Genomic DNA, 19,373 nt, shown 5'->3' with positions numbered 1-19,373 from the left:
CATACGCCATCCTGACACCGTCTGTTATTACGCTTCCTACGTTGGAATGCTCTAATATCGCGAAGAGAACATCGTGGGAAACACGGTCGAATGCTTTAGCGAGATCTAATTGCATCATAGCCACTCGATCGCCAAATACCATCACAACATTCTAGCACACTTCGAGCTACGTGTATGTTCGTGCCGATGCTTCTACCCTTTATACCACAGGTCTGATGCATGCCAACCACCCTCGTCATCACACCCTGCAATCGTTTGGCCAACACCTTCACAAATATCTTATAGTCGACGTTGGTAAGGCTTATCGGGCGATAAGACCCCACCAAGTGACGTTTTTCAGGTGCCTCAGTTTTTGGGATGAGAACAATGTGCGAAGTTGTGAAGGACAGTGGTATACGTTTTTGCTGATACGATTCGGCGATAACTTTGAGTAGAATCTGAGCTACAATTGTTTTGAATGTTTTATAAAATGCTACTCCTAGGCCGTCAGGGCCGGGTGCCTTGCCAACACGTAGTGCATCTATTGCATCCTCTATTTTTTCATGGAAATTGGCTGTTCCAGACGCGTTCTTTCTTCTTCATCCAGCTTTGGCACTAACGACAGAAATTCCGCTTTAATGTCCACTGTAATGGTGCGCGTTTGACCGAGCAATTCTTTGAAATGATCAGTGACGACGCGTCTGATTACATTGCGGTCCTCCGAAACGTCATTCCCGCTTCTTATTTGCCGTATTTCCTTATTGCAAGCGTATTTTTTTCGTGAGATAACGCACCTTTTGTGGGCGTTTCACCGGCCCACAGCTACTCGGCCCGTGTACGAATAACCGCTGCTCTGTACTTTTCTGCATCGATTCTCTCCATCTGAATTTTTATGTTTCTTAATTCGTTGTTGTAAGTACCTAGTTGGGAGCATTCTATACCCGTAAGAAATTCAAGTTGCTCACGAAGCAGTTTTTTGTTTCGTTTGTCTTCATAACGCAATGTGCTACTTCTTTCGATGGCTTTCATTTTTACTAATTGCTTAAACTCATCCCACTCTACACCAATACTTAAAGATGGCACTGCGAGTAGCTTCTTTAGCTTCTCATCTACATCCTTAACGAAACCCTGATCCTCCATCAATTTCGCATTAAGTTTCCTAAGTTCCCACTTGAAGTACTTTTTGTTTTCTTTTTTATCAAAGGTTGCAATAACTAGACAGTGGTCATTGAAAGACACTGGCTTAACCTTGTACGATGTGCATAGTGGCACAAGTTCAACCGACACATACAGCCTGTCCAATCGAGCATGGCTATCGCCTTGAAAATGAGTGAATTGCGGACGCGTACTATTTGTGACAACAATTGCGATATCTTCTAAGTTGTGGTCGTGAACTGCAACATTCAAGACCTCCGCACTCTTATCTCGCACTGGCAAACCTTTTACACGGTCAACCGAACGACACACAGAATTGAAGTCACCCACCAAAACTAGTACTTTTTTACAATCGAGGTACATGTGAAATTGCTCAAAAAACTGTGTTCTCTCTGCATCTACATTTGGAGCATAAGCACAAATGACACGAAAATTCAGACCATATTGCAAAATGTCGACAACCAGGAGGCGTCCGCTTTGGCGCGAAAAGAGCGATGGTAGAGTTATACCGAAACTATTGCGGATGAAAAGGGCACAACCACCAAATTTCAGCGGTCGCCGTTCATCAGGGAGAGCCAATGGAAGCATGCTGGGCAGCGCGAGCGTTGCCACAGTGGAAACAAAATTGCGGCATTGCTCCCGCTCGCTGTCATTCGAAGTAAAGCACGCAGTGGGAATATATTTCGTAGTCACTATCTTCTGTTAGTAAAAAAGAATTAGGAGAAACTGCCGAAACCCGGGATCGAACCAGGGACCTTTAGATCTTCAGTCTAACGCTCTCCCAACTGAGCTATTTCGGCGGATGTTGAAGCGGACCCAGATTGTCACTGCCGTTACAGATGTCCTAGTATTAAGGACCGATTCGCATCTATCGGTACGCGAGAAGCGCTGGTTATGGCATAGACACACCATAGCGTCACTTAGCCTTTCTGCCGGGGAGGGAGGAGGGGCAGCCGAAGAACAGCCATTTCTTCGCAAAACGGCACCATTTCCCGGCCGGGGAGCGAATGGGTCCGAGCGGCTATCTTTGGCGGTAAGGCAACCGCCCGCGCTACAAACTGACGCGTAAGGACGACCGCGGCCAGCATGCTGCCATCACCGTGAAAGCTAGGTACATATTTTTCACATTTGGTAATGCATGCTTGAACAAAGAAGTGCCTCAAGGGTTACACAAGGATTGCACGTTAGACATTACATAAAGGTGGGCCGAACCCGTAACTCTCGTAGCAGTTGTAAAGGGGTTCCCTATGCCGTTTGCTTTTATACATATATAAGAGCGTGTGAATTCAAAAAACAGACAAAAATGTTTTCGACAGTACAAATCTATTGCATTTTCACTGATTGAGTAGGCAAGCATGAAAGAGCGAAGGTTCGTTTTGCAACTAACAAATGACTGTTGGGACGTTAGATTTGTCGGTAATTCACTCCAAAGCTGTGATCCAGCATATAAAAAAAGAAAATGAGCCGTAATTAGTACCAGCGTCCGGAACTGCTAACGTTTCCAGGTTTACTCCATATTGGGTATGCAATATTCTGATAATCAATTTTTACAGAAGGGCATTAAATAATTGTGTGTGTAATTTTGTAAAGCAAAACAAGAACATGATAATGAAATAATCTCTACTTGAACTGTGCATTTTCTGGTTATAATATCGAGTCTCCATAAGGCGGACATGCTGTGCCCACTGTTGCACGTGCCAAATAACTTCAATATACGACTGTATCCAAAGGCGCTGGAAGTGTTATCCTATTTTCCATGTGTGATTATAGTGAGGGTAGGTATTAACTGGTGACAAGTCTGTGCACTTTGTGCCAGTTGGCGACAGTTCTTAAAGCGCCGTTTATTACCGACACTCTCGGATCGAATCCGACACGTCACGTGTCATATGCCCACGGTCACTTTTTTAACGCAACATCCGTTATTGAACATAACGCGTACCTGCATTGGCATGTGTCCGAGCAACCACCTCATCAGGATATTCTCTGTCCATTGTTTCCAAATGTGCTCACTTGGGAGCTTCATGGTTTCCCAGACGTAACTGAAAATCACCAATGACGAAATACAAATGGCATGCTGCAAAAAAAAAATCATCTATTTGTAGACTACTTGGTTTATACATTATTATTATTATTATTATTATTATTATTATTATTATTATTATTATTATTATTATTATTATTATTATTATTATTATATTGGTCGTGGTTTCACTTTCACCCAACGGCTCTCTTGAAGTAACAAAAGCCGACTTCGAAAGCCTATGCTATTCGTGCTGTGCCTGAGGTAGTGATACCGAACGGCTTTTTGATGGTTGCAAGAAACAAGAACGCCAAGATTTTTTTAAATTTAAGAGCAAATGAAAGCACACAAAAGGCAAAACGGAGCCCTACACTATGATTGAGTCCAACTGTCAAAGCTGAGTCATGCATATATTAACCCAATTTGTAGATAATTAACTGTCCTTTAACTACAGCGTCAAGCAGTAGTGCCTTGGAACACATTCTGGCACCGTCCTAAAATGGCCCTTCAAATATATAACATTTATGTTCTCAGTATATACTTGGGATCGACAAATGGGCCTGAGGAGGAGCCTTAATTCGTGCAGGTCATTCGTGCACATCCCGGAGACTTACTGAGGATTCGATTACGTTGTCTGGGAAGCAACACAATACAGAAAAAAATAAGGAAACGAATGAGTGTTGTAAAAAAGTAAAAAGGAACTGCCGAAACCCGGGATCGAACCAGGGACCTTTAGATCTTCAGTCTAACGCTCTCCCAACTGAGCTATTTCGGCGGATGTTCAGCACCCCAGTAAACAACCAAGCAATTGACAAAAACACAATTGTGCGCGCACACTTTCCATGGTTTCGCATATTTGTACACTCAATACCACAAGCCACATGTGGTTCGCAGAAAAACATCATCCTTCGTAAATGTCGCGAACCGCGACATGTCGGCATCTCCGTGGCGGCTGCACAAGCGTTTTGCGGGATCGCGAAACGCCGGTGTACGTTTCATCGATGCACGTTCTTTGTGATATCTTAATAGAACATTCAAAGTATATGTTACATTCGTCTCCAATCTGTAGCTCACAAGAGAGAAGCATATAATTGAAGCAGTGCCTCTATACAAAACGACGTCAGCATCCTAATTATTGTCAGCAAAGCGAATGGCATCACACGGAGCATTCCGGGCATGAGTCGGTGAGCTTGCATAAGCTGCTAGATATAAGTTGCTCGACAGCTCATAACCGCCTCACTTTAATTTTCTTCCTGATTTCATACGAACAACGCCCCGATTTATGTTCACTCATACATCGTGAAAGCCACACATTTATGATCAACGCTGTGAAAGTCCCATTGGTCCCATCTACAACGCATATTGACTGGTGGCGGCACCTGCGCTTCTCTCAAGGAAACAAGCACGGTTTGGCGTTGCCTCAGAGACTAACAACGTATGCAGTCCCGTCATGTTTTACGTTTTAGAGTTCATGTAAAGTTCATGTAAATAACAAGCGATGTTTGCTGTTAACGTGACCTCCGAGAATAATTGCGCATGGTAGCAGCAAAAAAAAAAGGGGGGGAATCGTTCTATATTTAAGGTTAGCCCACCTATTTGTTCGTTGATATAAAAAGCGATAGATGGCAGTAGGCGCCTGAGGCTTGACAATGGGCATGGGATAATTTGTTGTTCTCTTTTCACCGTTTGTCTAGAATGCATGGTTTCGAGACGGAAAGTGGCACCACTGGATAAAGAAAGCATGTCACCGCCAGGATGCACCTCTACGTCCGCTTTCTACAAAAGATGAAAAAGAACCATGGCATCATCATCATCATCTCCATTAATACGTAGCGTCGATTAATACGGGTTACACGCGGCGCACTTTCAATGGCGATTCAGCCCAATCGGGATCGAATTTCTCTGTCGCGATTGGCTTATTTGCACAAGCTGCGGGAGGCAACCAATCGCGGTCAAGAATTTCGATCCGGATCGGGCTGGATCGCGATCGAAAGTGGCCGCATGGACGTCGGTATAATACCTCCGGGTCAGCGCTGTTCGCTTCGGTACCTCGTGCGAGCCCACGTGCGCATTTGTTTACAGAATATAGATATCATAAACATGTCAAATAGCGACAGCTAGAGGAGACTAGATGAAGCGCATGTATATGTTGTTGCAGCGGTAGCACGAGTGTCCAAGTACAGAATTATTGGGTACACTGACGCTAGATTTTCAAGTGAGCTACACAGTGCCCTAAATATTTTAATATAATAGTTTTGCTACAGCCAGTTTCGGTTTCGTTTCTACGTTGTTGCGCCATCATGACGCAATATGTAGACAGCGTACGTACAAGTAATTACGAGCATTTCTTCCCATCGTGTGCAGAACTCGCACACAGAAGATCACACAGTCAATTTTAAAAGAACCGTACGTTGGGCACAATAGCAATCCATACCAAAATCAATTGACGGCGCGAAACAACAGGAACGACACAGAAATCACAGCGCTTGACCGTGTATTTTTCCTTTGTCTATCGTGCGGTTTTGCCCTATCAAGAGTTTTCAGTCGATTTCATATCGATATTCGTGCGAAACTTGACTAGTCATCTAATAATCTAATGTATTACATATTGTACACCGCCTGCGCAGGTGGCCTTATTCATTACTGTAATAAGTGCCCTTATTATTCCACATTATTCTGCAGCACTGTACAAGAACTGAACAGAGAATGTGAAGGCTCCAGCGCCAGTCCAAAGCAAACTAGACCACATTGGTTGCACAGGAAAGCTGATTGGACGCAGTAAGCAAGTGAGAGGAGCCTTCAGCATACCCGCCGACATCATATCCATTGCTTTGTGCAGCAGAAAAACGAGCCAGGTGCCTGCTGCAACGAGTACAAATGGCCACTGTACAATATAGAAACTTACCCGTTGCCACATTTCCGAAGGTCATGGGCATCACTAAGGATCCTATCGACGCCAACAAATATTCATAATTCTTTTCCGCTTATCTTACAAAAATTGGGTACTAAGATTTATGTGCATATTTTCTATATTTCAGTTTCTTTTTTGTTCAGCACTTATGCTAAAAATAGCCAATTGTTACTTTCATTCGGGTTCCTTCGGGTACTTCCGTGAAGTTTCACATAAACATTCTCAAGAATTCCGAGCAAATATTACTGCTTCACATCCATTTGATACACTTGTGATCAGGCTATAATTTCAGGCATCGCGGTATGCGTTGCGACTCTTACACCTTGGAAGAAAACGCTAAAACATAGTAGCACCGAAAATTAGCACATTTCTAGCGGTGACGAAAGGGTTAGGCACTTGACTTTCTCTCCGCGATAACAGGGGTGAGCTCACGTAGTGGCGACTACAAACCCACTTTGTGTTACGTGGGGACTTCTTCAGAAGGCTGTGGATCGGTTAACGATTAAGCGAATACCGCAGATGCAACATTCCCCGCCAGCGTGCGTTTTGAACCACTGCTCTCGCTTGGTGGCGCAACCCACCGCCTAGTTCCAAAGGGGGCGCTCATAACATCCATCCATCCATCCTCGGTGCACAAGCAACGGAACGCGTTCAGGCGGTCGACGGCAGTCATTGATATGTACACGGCGGTTTCGGCTATTGTACACTGTATAATACACTGCGAATGTACACTGCGATTTCGGCCTATTTTCAGGCAGTGAAGCGCGCAGACTGCAGTGAATTCATAACATGTTCCCCCTACAGCCACATTTCTGCACGCAATCCTCAGAACTTTCCCATTATACGTGAAATACGCTCGAACTGCCGTGCACCGGGGGAATTGCTTTCACATACGCATCCACATAGTCTTTGTTTGGGTACTTCCATGTATGGAGAGGGCGTCTTCCCGCTCTTGTTAAACATTGATGCAAAAAAATCGCCAGGTATAGATAGTGTACCCAATGCCTTGCTTGACAGATATGCCGAATGGTGTTTAAAACATTGTGCGTATTGCTCGATGAAACGTTATTGCAAGCAGACATTACAAAATACTGGAAATATGGAGAGATAACACATATACGTAAATCGCCAAACACCTCGTTACTTGGTTCTTACAGGCCAATTTCATTACTATCCTCGTGCGCCAAGACACTTGAGCACATTAACTTTAAGCACGTGTCCACTTTTCTAGAAAACAATAACTTAATTGATTCCAGACAGCATGGCTTCAGCGAAGGGCTGTCGACAATAACGCAGTTACTGGAAACTATTCATGATTTCGCTGAAGTTTTGGATAAGCAAGGCCAAATCGATGTCATATATCTAGATTTTGAAAAGGCTTTCGATCGTGTGTCCGACCAGAAACTACTTTTAAATCTGCAAGCCATATTGGAAAATAGTACGCTGCTTGCTTGGATTGAGGCCTACTTATCTGATCGGCAAGAGAGTATTTTTTCAAGACGTAAGTTCCAGTTCAGTATCAGTTCAGTACGGTATACCGCAGGAATCCGTGCTGGGTCCACCTTTCCTTTTGGTTTTTTATCAAGGATAGCCTTCACGATATACCTGTGAATATTAAGTTATTTGGGGACGATTGTATCATTTATCAAGAGATAAAAAGTCCAAGCGATCACGCCCTCCTAAAGGTAGCTTTATCCAAAATTGAGTCTTGGTGCTCAATATGGCAGATGAAAATTATTGAAAAAATGACACTAGCCATGAGAATACCTCGCAAAAAGCAGCCATTAAACTTTTCTTATACGACTAACGGTCAGCATTTATCCTTCGTAGATACCTACAAATATCTAGGCGTCATCATCACATCAGATCTTAAATGGAATGACCGTGTTACTTATATCCAAAATAAAGCCATGCGCAAACTAAGTTTTTTAACAAGGTCCTTGCGGCAGTCCACACACGAAGTCAGATTAATAGCGTATAAAACTATCGTTAGGCCTATCTGGGAATACGCCACGGTTGTTTGGGAAAACTTGAACTGTTCAAAGAAAATCAGTTAGATTCATTTTTTAATTCTTATATTAGGAAGTCATCTCCGAGTGTTCTTTTAGATATATAGCTAAGCTAGAAACACTGCAGGTAAAGAGACATTGAAAAAACTGAAATACATGTACCTGATGTACCATGGTAAGCGTAAACTAAACAGATCACTACATTGAACACACTTCTCGACGCCCAACGCGATCGCATCACTCTAAGAAGCTAAAGAACTTCGTTTGTACGACTGACGGATTAAGAATTCCTTCTTCCTGCGAACCGTTCGAGAATGGAATAGTCTGCCGTGATGCCATGGTGAGTCTGCCGTGATGCCATGGATAGTCTGCCGTGATGCCGTGGATGCCATGGTGCCTACTCTAGATGAGTCATTTTTGAAGATGCGCTATATCATCTCTTTTCTGCAAACTTTGTTGGTTTTTTCACTTACCTTTGCCTTTCCTTCTTTAAGCTTTGACCTTCCTTCACGAATTATTCATTATCTTATACCCCAGTCACACGAGCATGCCAAAGGTCCTTTGAATTTAAGGAGCATTGAGCTTTCAAATGCACGTTAGTTCAAGGGATATGTGTCGGTGCTACACAGTCTTCAGGTAGTCTCCGTTGAAGCTTTTAACAGAAACTGCAACGTATCCTTAGCGCTGCCATCACCTCGATAGTAATAAAAATTATGGCCCAAATGCTTCTTATAATAAATTTGTCACATTTCTTTCAGCTATATTTATTTTTCCTAATACTTAGAATCATCAAAACAAAATGTACGCATAGTAAAGGCATTACTATACAAAATACTGATGTATTTATAGTAATTATGGCCACCATGTGTACCACTTCGTACATCGCATGTTGGCGTCGATTATTCGTTGTTGCCCTTGCTTCAGCTGTTTTGTTTCATTCCTTGTGGCTAGGCAGCGGTAGGTACGCGTAAACGCGGTAAAGAACTACAAAACAAAAGTGACGAGGGAAGAAGACGCGCAGAAAGAAGCCGAGGGGACTGGGATGCCTAGCAGCCGCTAACCGAAGAACCAAATCGCACATGGCACTAGTGTTGTGTCGATGTTGCTGCTGACGGCGGGCCGTGCCGGCGCTGCTGTACCGGCGCTTTCATAATGGAGATTGCGGGTGTCCCGAAAGTGTTTAGTACATGAGCAATAGTATACAGTACTTATAAGCTTGTTCTGAAGAGGTAAACATTTAACTTCCATATTTTTAGAGATTATTTTTTCTGCTGTCGGACGCCCTCTAGGCTCGAGAGTATTCCCTTGAGGTTTCAAAGGACGAACGCGCACTCCTTTGACTCAAAGCTCCCTTCCAGTAGGCCTCCTTTGCTGTGCCTGTGTGACAGCGCGTATTCTCCCTTGAAGTAAAGGATCTTTGGTTCAGAGGACTTTGAAAGTGCCCGTGTGATTGGGGTATTACTCAGGTTGTCTCACTATTTTTCTTTTCGCTCCTGTCAGCGCACGTCCATATTCATGTTTCTTGAGATGGCGTTACGCTTGCTGTCACTGGTGAAATTTACACTACACGCCGTTTGGTTTAGGGTTGTATGATAGCGAAATATTACAGCGAGTGTTCGATAGCGATGTTATCACCTTCAATGTGAACATTGTGCGTACGACTCGTGTACAAGGCTTGGCCTTGTATAAAGTGCGCGGCATCCTTCGTTGGTGGTTGCTTGAGCGCGACTTTGTCTTTAAGTATGGTGCTTCCTGGCGTCACACAGTCGATTTTGTTATTCCCTTGTATTATTGCCTTGTACCGTCCTGTGCTTGATGTAACACCCACTCCTGCGACTGGCCTTCAAACCAAGGCTCGCAGTAACAGTGAAATAAATAAACAAAAATAATACCTAAATAAAAGTATAGTACCGTCCAAAGGTGAAATCCGCGCTAAATTGCGGGAATTCTCGCTTCAAGGTACAATATATGTACTGCTCGCCGCAAATTTCGGCAAACGTAAGCACAAGGGCAAAGCTCCTCGCCCCAAGAGAACCAGCGATCGAAGCTTGTATGCAGCAGACCGGGGAAGAGGGGATGCCGCCAAATTACAGGGAAAAAACTGATGGATGGCTCTTCCGTAATCGAGAGTAGATGTAAGCATGAAATGGCAACCGGCAAAGCAGATTGGTTGGAGATGATACTAGCCACAATCTTAACACGAGTGTAGTGCGTGTTCCCAACAGCACACCCCACCACACCACACTGCACCACGCCATGCTGTGCACTTGTCCATAGGGACGCTGCACATCTAGAAGAAAAAAATCGGCTGAAGGCAGCACGACAGGTAGCGAAAGACTTACGAAAGACGCCAGGGATACAGAGCGCACAGCCCAGCTGCAAGAAGAAAAATCTGGAGGACGCTTAAGCTTCGCCTTTAAAAGCATAGAGTTTCCTACAAAAATTACTTGAAGGAACTCTGGCGCTGCAGTCGTTGTCCTACCACGGGAATGATGGGAAGTACACGGATTTGTCTGATGTTCGTGCTTGTGGATTCAGACGTTCTTGTGGCTTCGTATATTACGCCATATAAATCTTATTATCGTACATTTCAGCGCAATCTATATTCTTCGAAGTGCAGAAGACGCCGGGAACGCGTACAATTGCTATTAATTGCAACGATTGAGCTTGTCCAGGTGGCCAAATCGAAACGCGCCAAGCGTCTCAAGGAACTGGCATGCCCGCGATAAATTCATAAGGGCGTTTCATTCGCTTGTCGATACATGCGTCCGTGGCGTAAGGGTTTCAATATCAGGCTTATGTGCTAGAGTCCCTGTGTTCGAATCCTGGCGTCGGGCAATTTTAATGATGTATATTTAATTATTTGTTGCGCAATACACTGTTGAAAATGACGAGTTTACAAAGTCACAAAGCCGTTTGAAGCCAAAAGGACGAAGTTTAGGCAAATTCATGTAGTTCCCATAATTCCCATGCTGGGACAACCGCTCGCATTGCAGCTGCCGTAGACACTAGCGCCAGAGTTCCCTCTAGTAAATAATGTGGAACGCGATTCCAAGATCCCTGACTGCTCCTCACGCTTCCCGGCAACTGCAGCGTACATACCCGTACCGTTGTCAGATGGGAGGAGGACTTGGCACCTTTGAAGGCACCGCGTCCATGAGCATACATATCTCATCAACCCATCATCATCCAATACATTGACCCCGGTACTCCCCCACAACCCGGGTTGACTGGGTGGGGGGACTTGGTTCGGGCCAACGGTCCTTCCCGGACAAGGGGGCTGTTGTGGTGCAGCAACAGAAAGTTACCGCATGCAACACACAAACAGCCGTGCTGGTCGTACAGGACTCGAGCCTGACTGACCTTCGGACTGCCTCGGCGCAAAAGAGGCCAAGGCATACAACAATGCAGAGCACCAAAGCCGTCCGCGGAGCAGCGCGACCAACCAAGGGTGCGCCGCCACCGGTTCTAGCTCTGGGTTCCACTGAACCAAACAAAACCCCGTAGATCGACTGGCGCACACGGCCGAGTCGAGCGACCTTAGGAGCATGCATCATAACTTAATGGAAAGCTTTCCGCCTGACTCATCAAAAATTACCGCAGGACGGGCCCATACTTCGAGAAACTTCTCGCCCAAGCGGTGCCGCTCCTGGGTGAGATGGAACCAGACCTCCTTCCGTGCTTTCGCAAGCACTTCGTGAAGGCCCGGCGCCCTCCCCCCGAAAACTGCATCGCGGCGTGCCAACCATACTTGGTAGGAGCACTCAGCGAGGAGAAGCACGAACTGGTTGACCGCCTGATTAGGCAAAGGGTGCAAAAATCGGACTGTCTGATAAGGAATGCCTGGGAGATTAAAAAGACTAGCAATCCTACGGAGAAGAGCAGCAGGAAGCAAACACTGCGCAAACGCATGAACCGTGTCCTCACGAGCGCCACAGACCGGGCACACTCCACGAACCGGGACGGCTGTGAAGGGCCTGTAGCCCAACGGCAGGCACCCTCGCGCCAGGCGATACATGAAAGTGGCACGCCTAGCGTCGAGGAAACTGGCCGTGATGAGCTTCCAGTTTGGCCTGTGAATGGACAGGTCATACATATGGCAATGCGGGGGGAGGCCTGGGGTGAGGATGTCTACTAACTCTTGGAGTGGAGTTGAAACTACGTCGATGTCGGGGTGAACCGTGCGGAGGCTGACCAAAGAGTTGGCAGCCGCCGCATAAATGGTGGATGGGGTTCCTGAACGAGGAGCACAGTGGGAAAATGTGCTCTGCGAAAACAAGCGGAGTCGGGTGCTAAGGAAAAACGAGGTAAAGCTTCGAGTCAGGAGCATATCCGAGTTAAGAGCGACCTGGGTCCATCTGACGTGTAGTGCGGTAGCCACGATGCCCAGGTCGGGAATTCCGAGTCCTCCCTTATCCCTGGACAGCTTGAGCACCCGCCTAGCTACACAACCAGTTGTACCCTTCCAAAGGAAGCGAAAGAGAACCCTCTCCAAGATGAGCTTGGTTCGGGTTGAAACAGGAGACACACACGCCACATACGTCAGGAATGAAAACAAAAGTGAGCGCAGGATTGTCGCTCGAGCAGTCAATGGGCATGACAACGCGCTGAACTGCTGAATTCTGGTTTCAAGCTTCTCCTTAGCCTGTTGCCAGTTTTCAGGAGACAGACCATCTGGTTCGAATTGGAAGCCTAGAATGCGCAGCCGCGTTTTCACGGGGAGACCATGAACGGGCTGCGGACTGGACGGAGTGGAGTTCAAGTACATGGCTGCACTTTTCGACCTATTCAACCTTGCACCACTCGCCCTGCAGTAACTGTCCATGACCTCCAAGACGCCGCAAACTGAGGCTTCGTCCGGGACGACAATGGACAGGTCATCCGCATAGGCAAATAGCGCAACCGGAGGGGAACCTGGTGGGAGTAGGAACCTGCCAATTCTGCGGTCACAAGACAACCTCTGCAGAAGCGGTTCAAAAGCGAGCACGTAGAGGGCAGGTGAGAGGGGGTCCCCCTGCCGTACACCACGCCCCACAATGAACGCCTCCGAGACGCGGTCCCGTATGACAACAGCAGAAGTCGGTCGAGAATACAAAGCTTGGACCATCTGTCGAAAACCCACACTAAAACCAGCCTCTTCCAAAACACGGAAAAGGTACCTATGGCTAATAATGTCGAAAGCCTTCTCCTGATCAAAGGAGCAAAGAATACCTGGAAGTTTCCTGGTGTTTGCCCACAGGAGAAGGTCCCTCAATGCTATACCGTGAAGCTGAGTAGAGCGCCCCTGGACACTGCATGCCTGGTACGGACCCAAAACAGTGCTGAGCGCTGGTGTGAGTCGCGTACACAGACACTTTGCTATGAGCTTATAATCGCAGTTCAGAAGCGTGATTGGACGCCATGCTCGCAGATCAGTGCTCCTCGACTCGTCCTTACAAAGGAGAGTGATTAGCCCTTCTCGTTGAGACGCTGACAAAGTCCCTTCACTGAGTAGCCGGTTCACCAGTGATGTGAACGGCTTCCCTAACATTGTCCAAAATTTAATATAAAACTCGACTGTAAGGCCATCGGAACCTGGACTGCGATTACGCTTCATAGACTTCAAGGCAGAAAATAGCTCGTCCTCATCTATGGCTGAGTCGCACACTTGCGGCGGCTCAGCTGGTAAAGCAAACGGAAAAACAGCTGGAGAGGCAACTGGTTCGGCATACAAAGACATGTAAAACTGCCTCGCCAGTGCAAGCACTCCGTCTGGTGAGTCGACTATGCTATTATCGCGTGGATCTATTAGGGAAGAGAGAGTTGTGCTCTTCCTTGAAAGATGTTTACGTAGGACATTTCTGCTGCACCACGCTTCCATTTCCCACAGCTCTGCTCGGGTTGTGGCCCTCAAGCCATCCCAGCGTCGCTGCAGGAGGATGCGAAGTTCCTTTCGGAGTGAGGCCAGCGCCGGAGCAACTCCAGGCCCGCCGGACAGTGGCCTCGAGAGCAGGAGGATCGCGTCGGAGACGATTTTTATCTCCTCACGCTCCTCGCGCGCTCGACGCCTGCCCCAAGACATGAAGCAGTCACGCACACTGACCTTCACGTTATCCCATTCCGTACCACTTAGATTCGCTGTGTTGTGAAGCGATCGAAATAGTATGGATGATACCTCTGCGGTTGCCTGCCTATCTTTTAGGAGACGTGGATTTAAGCGCCACGGTCTCTTTGCTCTTGGTACTAAGCTAGAATCGGCAAACCGCAGAAATAGGAAGCTGTGGTCGCTAAGAGCAGAAGGAATTAACCCCGTAATGTTCACTGGGAAACGCTCGCGACGAATGCTGTGCACGACGGCGGGCTTTCTGCCAGGGTAGAGACGCGGCGCGGCCTTTTGCACAGGCCGTGATGCGGCGGAGGCGAGCGCCATCTGGAAGTGTTCCAAGGAAGCACGCGCGCCGCTCTGTGGACTCTGAGATAGGCGCCGGCCTACGCGAATGGTAGACGCCGTCTCCGTTCTATGACTTGTAGAAACGCTGTAAAAGTGGTTTATTTGAGTTTTCGCGTATATTCTCGTATATTAAAATTACAGTCCGAGAGCTATCCTGTCTGTAAGTTGTGTGTAAGTCATAGTTTACGATTTTCCCCGTATTTTAGCTTGAGAAATTCAATTCGTTCAGTCAATTCCTTGCGTCACATGGAAGGCCTGGTTATATGCGTGGAAGGCCTGGAAGGCCTGGTTATATTACTAGTGCACTAGAAGTTAGAGCTGGGAACAAACATTATGGGAACATTATGAAGAACTTGAGAGTAATATTTTTGCGACTTGTTTGGGAAATAACTAGCGTATGCAACAAGGTCGATCCAAATAGGTCGCGAAGCTTCGGGCGAAAAGCGGTTCAGTACAGATTGTCACCGACATCAGCATGGGGGGTTATGGGAGCAGCGATTGAAGCGCGACTATGTTTGGAGGGAACAAACATTGGGAAAGAAAAACGCGTTTTTTAATTTAAACGAGACACAGTTAGATTCGTTCAACGAAAATAAAATTCCTAGTCAATTTTATATATTCGTGATGAGTTGAGAAAATACGTTTAATTTTATTATTATTAATAAATGCATTTCTTTTCTGCGCCCATCGCTACAGGGGGCGTTGACGCCACTATCGCTCGCAGTGCAATGCACGACTTGAAATGGACAGAAAGGCGCACTCGTATCACCTGTTGAAATACGCCCCCCCTCACAATTTGTGCTTTCTCGCTAGTCGAAGTTTGTCTGAATTTGGTGACGCGGGTAGTTTCATTGCTTCTTAATCTGTTCAGTCAAAAGTAGTGAGTTACGACCGCCAGATAATTGTGTAGTTGTTTTCGTGCGACTGCGCTGGCCGACGGGCTTGGCATCCGACAATAGGATCAGCACTCTACACCTAAAGCTTTCGTCGGCCTCCAAAGAAAGTATGTTCCATATGTTCTGTGCAGGGATGCGATTTCGACAACCGTACGGCTGGCCTTTTCCTGCATCGCTTTCCACGCTGAAAGCTCGAAACGCCCATCAAGTCGAATGGCGGGGCATTTGAATATATAGCTCCAAAGGAAGAACAACAAAACAAATTTCGCGCCTTCGAAAACAAAATGACGTCACTTCTGCTTTTAACGGACATGGCGTCACGTTATTTTTTTTTCCGCCGGAAGTGTTCCCACCACATACAGATGGCGCTAAGCCCCATGAACCGGCGATGGACCGCCATGTTTTGAACGTATGGGCTCCTATGGAAGCTTCGCTACCAGGTACATTTACCTTGTATGCAATGCGGTCTTTACAAATAGTTGGGGGCCAGAGATCTCATCTTATTGAGTTCTGGCTGGTTGCCCGGATAACCTCGTTTTGTTTTCACAACGATGCCCAGATGTTCTCGTTTGAGTGCCCGGATAGCGACTCTGGCTTTCGGCTAAAAGTCACTCGAAGGTCGCCGACAACAGGAACTAAAAGCATTTCATGTTTTAACAAAAGCACAGGGTAACTGGGTCAGTGTTCGTGGTAAAATCTTTTATGGACCAAGGTGTTCAGAGTGAAACTTGCGCTAGCAAATGTCAACTCTTCACTGTTTTAGCAGCCGGCTTGGTTCTCCCGCGTGCGCACGCATTCCCCTGCATATAGCTGGTGCTAGTGGGGCTGCCACAAAGCTACGTCATTTAGAGTGACAGCTAGCACGCTAACATGCACGAGTCCAAGAAGTTGCCTTGAGCAGCAATTGAGGGCCATCTGATGGGCTCACAGAAACAATCACTCCCAGTACCCGTAATAAAGTTTTATGACTGAACGAGTGAGCTAACAGGATCGCCAGGTACAGAGCCAGGCGCAGTGAAATCTGACACTGAAGGATTCAGAAGGTTCGCACTCTTTCTGTTTGCTCGCTCCATTTATTCAGCTTGAAAAAGGGCGCTCCAGCGTGGGATGCTTACTTCTGAGTGCCGCCGAATTCTGTGGGAACTAAGACGCTGCTGTGGCCCGATTGCGCGGTTCTTGCCTCGCCGTGAATAAGGTTGAGAGAGTATGCGCACTTCTCCCAAGGGAACCATAACGCTCGGCTGTCCTAGTTTTTATTTTAATTCTTTTCTTTTTCACTGAAGCAAACAACAAGTCACTGAGTACGTTCGCCTGTAAGAATGTGTATGTGTACGATTCTTTGCGCATAAAACGGGAACGAGATGCAATAACGGGAGACACGAGGGGCTAAATCCAGTTACGCAACGAAAGAGCGCGATGTAATTGTACGGCCAGGCAGGGTTCGTACAGCTCCTTGAAGAACCTTGAATTTTGAAAAAGAAAACGGATATATAAGGGCTTAAAAACTCCTTGAATATAGATGTGTCCTTTTAATTCTCTGAAAACTTGGTTTGCGAATGACTTTATAACACACAAATCAACCAACTCCGCGCATCTGGAAACAATCTTAGATAGTTTCTCTTGGGAGTGTCGCTGAACAATTGCCATTTCGTGTGTCCACAGCCATCGATGGCAGACTTGTTTAAACCACCGTTGCCATGGTGAAGCTTGACAAGACCATATAAAACAACCAAAAGCCGTGCCGCCATTTTGTTGATTTGCCTGTCTTTTCACACCGCAGCAATCATGGCTCCATTTTCGAGCCCTAGCTAGACTATAGAAATGCCCGGTGGAAAGCAAGTTTCAGTCATTTGGATTCGACACAAGTTTATTTGGCTGAAGTCGGACACTACTAACTAATCATCAAACTAGAAGGCGATTGACATCATTACCATGGGAAAGTAACTCAGAAAGGTGGCCTGAAGACTTGAAGCGTCTAACTCAGCAGCTGCTTAGCTGTAGGAAATTGCAGCATAGAAATATATTTCACTGTTTTTCGGTGTCTGTGTACGAATAGGATTTGTTTTCACATCTTTCAATTATGGCCTTTGGCATCCTTGAAATCCTTGAATTTGCCCTTGAATATTGAGTCAAATGTTCTGTACGAACCCTGTACTCATGCATTGTATGCGGCAGTTGCTTCCACAACAAACGTTGAGCTTCGGCCGCACTACTTAAAGGCGCACTGCCATAGCATCTTCGACTATTCATTTTTCTGCCTTAAAGGAAGGTCTTAGACCTCTAAACCCAAGCAAAAATACTGGCACGCCTCAGGTGACCGTAAGTTTTTGCACGAACAAGTCTCGGTTTCGTCTTACAGGAGGTGGATGTGTCACGAGGTCATGGCGCAGAAGGTGGTGACGTAGGTGCAGAACTACTGGTGTTCAATCCGGCTGGCTGAGTCCTCTGCTATGCTGTTTCTGTCCCTCTTCTCGATGTAGTACATTGTAAGAGACGACTGAACGAGCCTGAGAGTCACAAAACATCAGGATGTACTGCTACGACGTGACCACTTTCTGCATCATGACGTCACGACACCTATACTCTTCCCGTGACACAGAACCGAAACTCCTTTATAGAAAAGTTATTACACTAACTTATTTAGAGTGTTACGAGGCGTGCCATGATTAACGGTGGTAGAACAGGAAATGTCGCTGGGAAGCCAATGTTTCGACAAAGGGACTTGTCTTTGGCTTGTCTGATGACGACGAATCCCCTTGTCGAAATTAGCGTAAGCAACATTCCTTGTTCTACCACTATTAATCGCTTCAAGCCTCCTTCTTCCTGTGAACCTGTCTCATGTTTTGAGGCTTGCCATAATTCTGTTTTAAGGTTTCGAGGTTTGGTGCTTCATTTAAGCCAATAAAACAAAAAGATGAAATTTTCGTACCGGTACTTCTCTAAACGAGCGTTACGTTATCGAACGTCTCCAAAGCTCAACGTTTAGACCCACCCACTGGACCTGAATGTGATTTTTTTTGCTTTTTTAAAATAAAAGTTATACTAGATCAGCGTCAATGACCAGCTCTTTAATTTCCTTTTAGGTTCAGGGCTGCCTTACGCTGTGTCTTATCGGAATGATAGCAAGCAATTGCTTCTTTAACAGCTTTAATCTTTTCGCCCGAAGGCATCTTACGATATTGTGGTTTTTGTGGAAATATGTTTAGAAAATAGGCAGTTCAGGGCGAGAATTGCTAATAGTTGCTGAATATGGTATTTTTCTTCCCTTTTCGCTGAAAAGTTTGCGTCACGTTAGGGAAGTCGTCACACCTCGATGCTGACTGAGCAGACTTACCACGCCGAGTGATTTTTTTGCTTCACAACGCAGTCCCCTTTTACATGTGAATTTTGTACTCAACTGAATTCTTTCTTATTATGCTTACGCCACAAAGGACTAAACCCGGCCTTGCCGTCAGCGCTCATCTACTTTCATTCATATACTATTCTAAAGGCCCATTCAGGCATTACATAGGGGGAGGGGGGGAGACAGTTAAAGTTACAAACGTGTAATAAAGAACATTGGTAAGATACAGTAACATAATTATATACAGAAATAATAACATACGCAAGTAAGCACTCAACACAGAAATAATCACACATTTAGGAATATCTTCAAATTGTTAACAATAACATCATGGTTAATGGCAGGTACAATGTTCCTGGGTAGTTTATTCCAATCATATATTGCCAAAAGTAATGGTGAATGACGATACAGATTAGTGCGAGCAAAAAAAAAGAGATGGTTGCACTTTATATGGGTGATCCAAACGCTGAAAAATACTATGAGCTGCATTGATTTAAGATTCGCGGAACAGGGATTTACTATGATAAGGTGCGTGAAAATGTGATAACAATGTTATTAATCGGCAGTTTTGAAGAGAGGGCAATGAAAGTGATTCCTTGATATTCGTCACACTGTAGTTTCGCGAGCATT

The 19,373-nt window shown here is 45.8% G+C and overlaps 2 non-coding genes across 2 annotated transcripts; both read right to left on the bottom strand.

The window, feature by feature from the left end:
• Positions 1-1,861: 1,861 nt before the first annotated feature.
• Positions 1,862-1,934, bottom strand: TRNAF-GAA (transfer RNA phenylalanine (anticodon GAA)). The gene has a single exon. It is a non-coding gene; the product is annotated as a tRNA-Phe (tRNA).
• Positions 1,935-3,856: 1,922 nt separating this feature from the next.
• On the bottom strand, positions 3,857-3,929 carry TRNAF-GAA (transfer RNA phenylalanine (anticodon GAA)). The gene has a single exon. It is a non-coding gene; the product is annotated as a tRNA-Phe (tRNA).
• Positions 3,930-19,373: the final 15,444 nt, after the last annotated feature.

This window comes from Dermacentor albipictus, chromosome 8 (genome assembly GCF_038994185.2).
Source record: "Dermacentor albipictus isolate Rhodes 1998 colony chromosome 8, USDA_Dalb.pri_finalv2, whole genome shotgun sequence".
Classification (NCBI taxonomy): domain Eukaryota; kingdom Metazoa; phylum Arthropoda; class Arachnida; order Ixodida; family Ixodidae; genus Dermacentor; species Dermacentor albipictus.
Note: the sequence above shows the minus strand (reverse complement) of the source record. Positions and strands in the feature narration are given on the sequence as shown.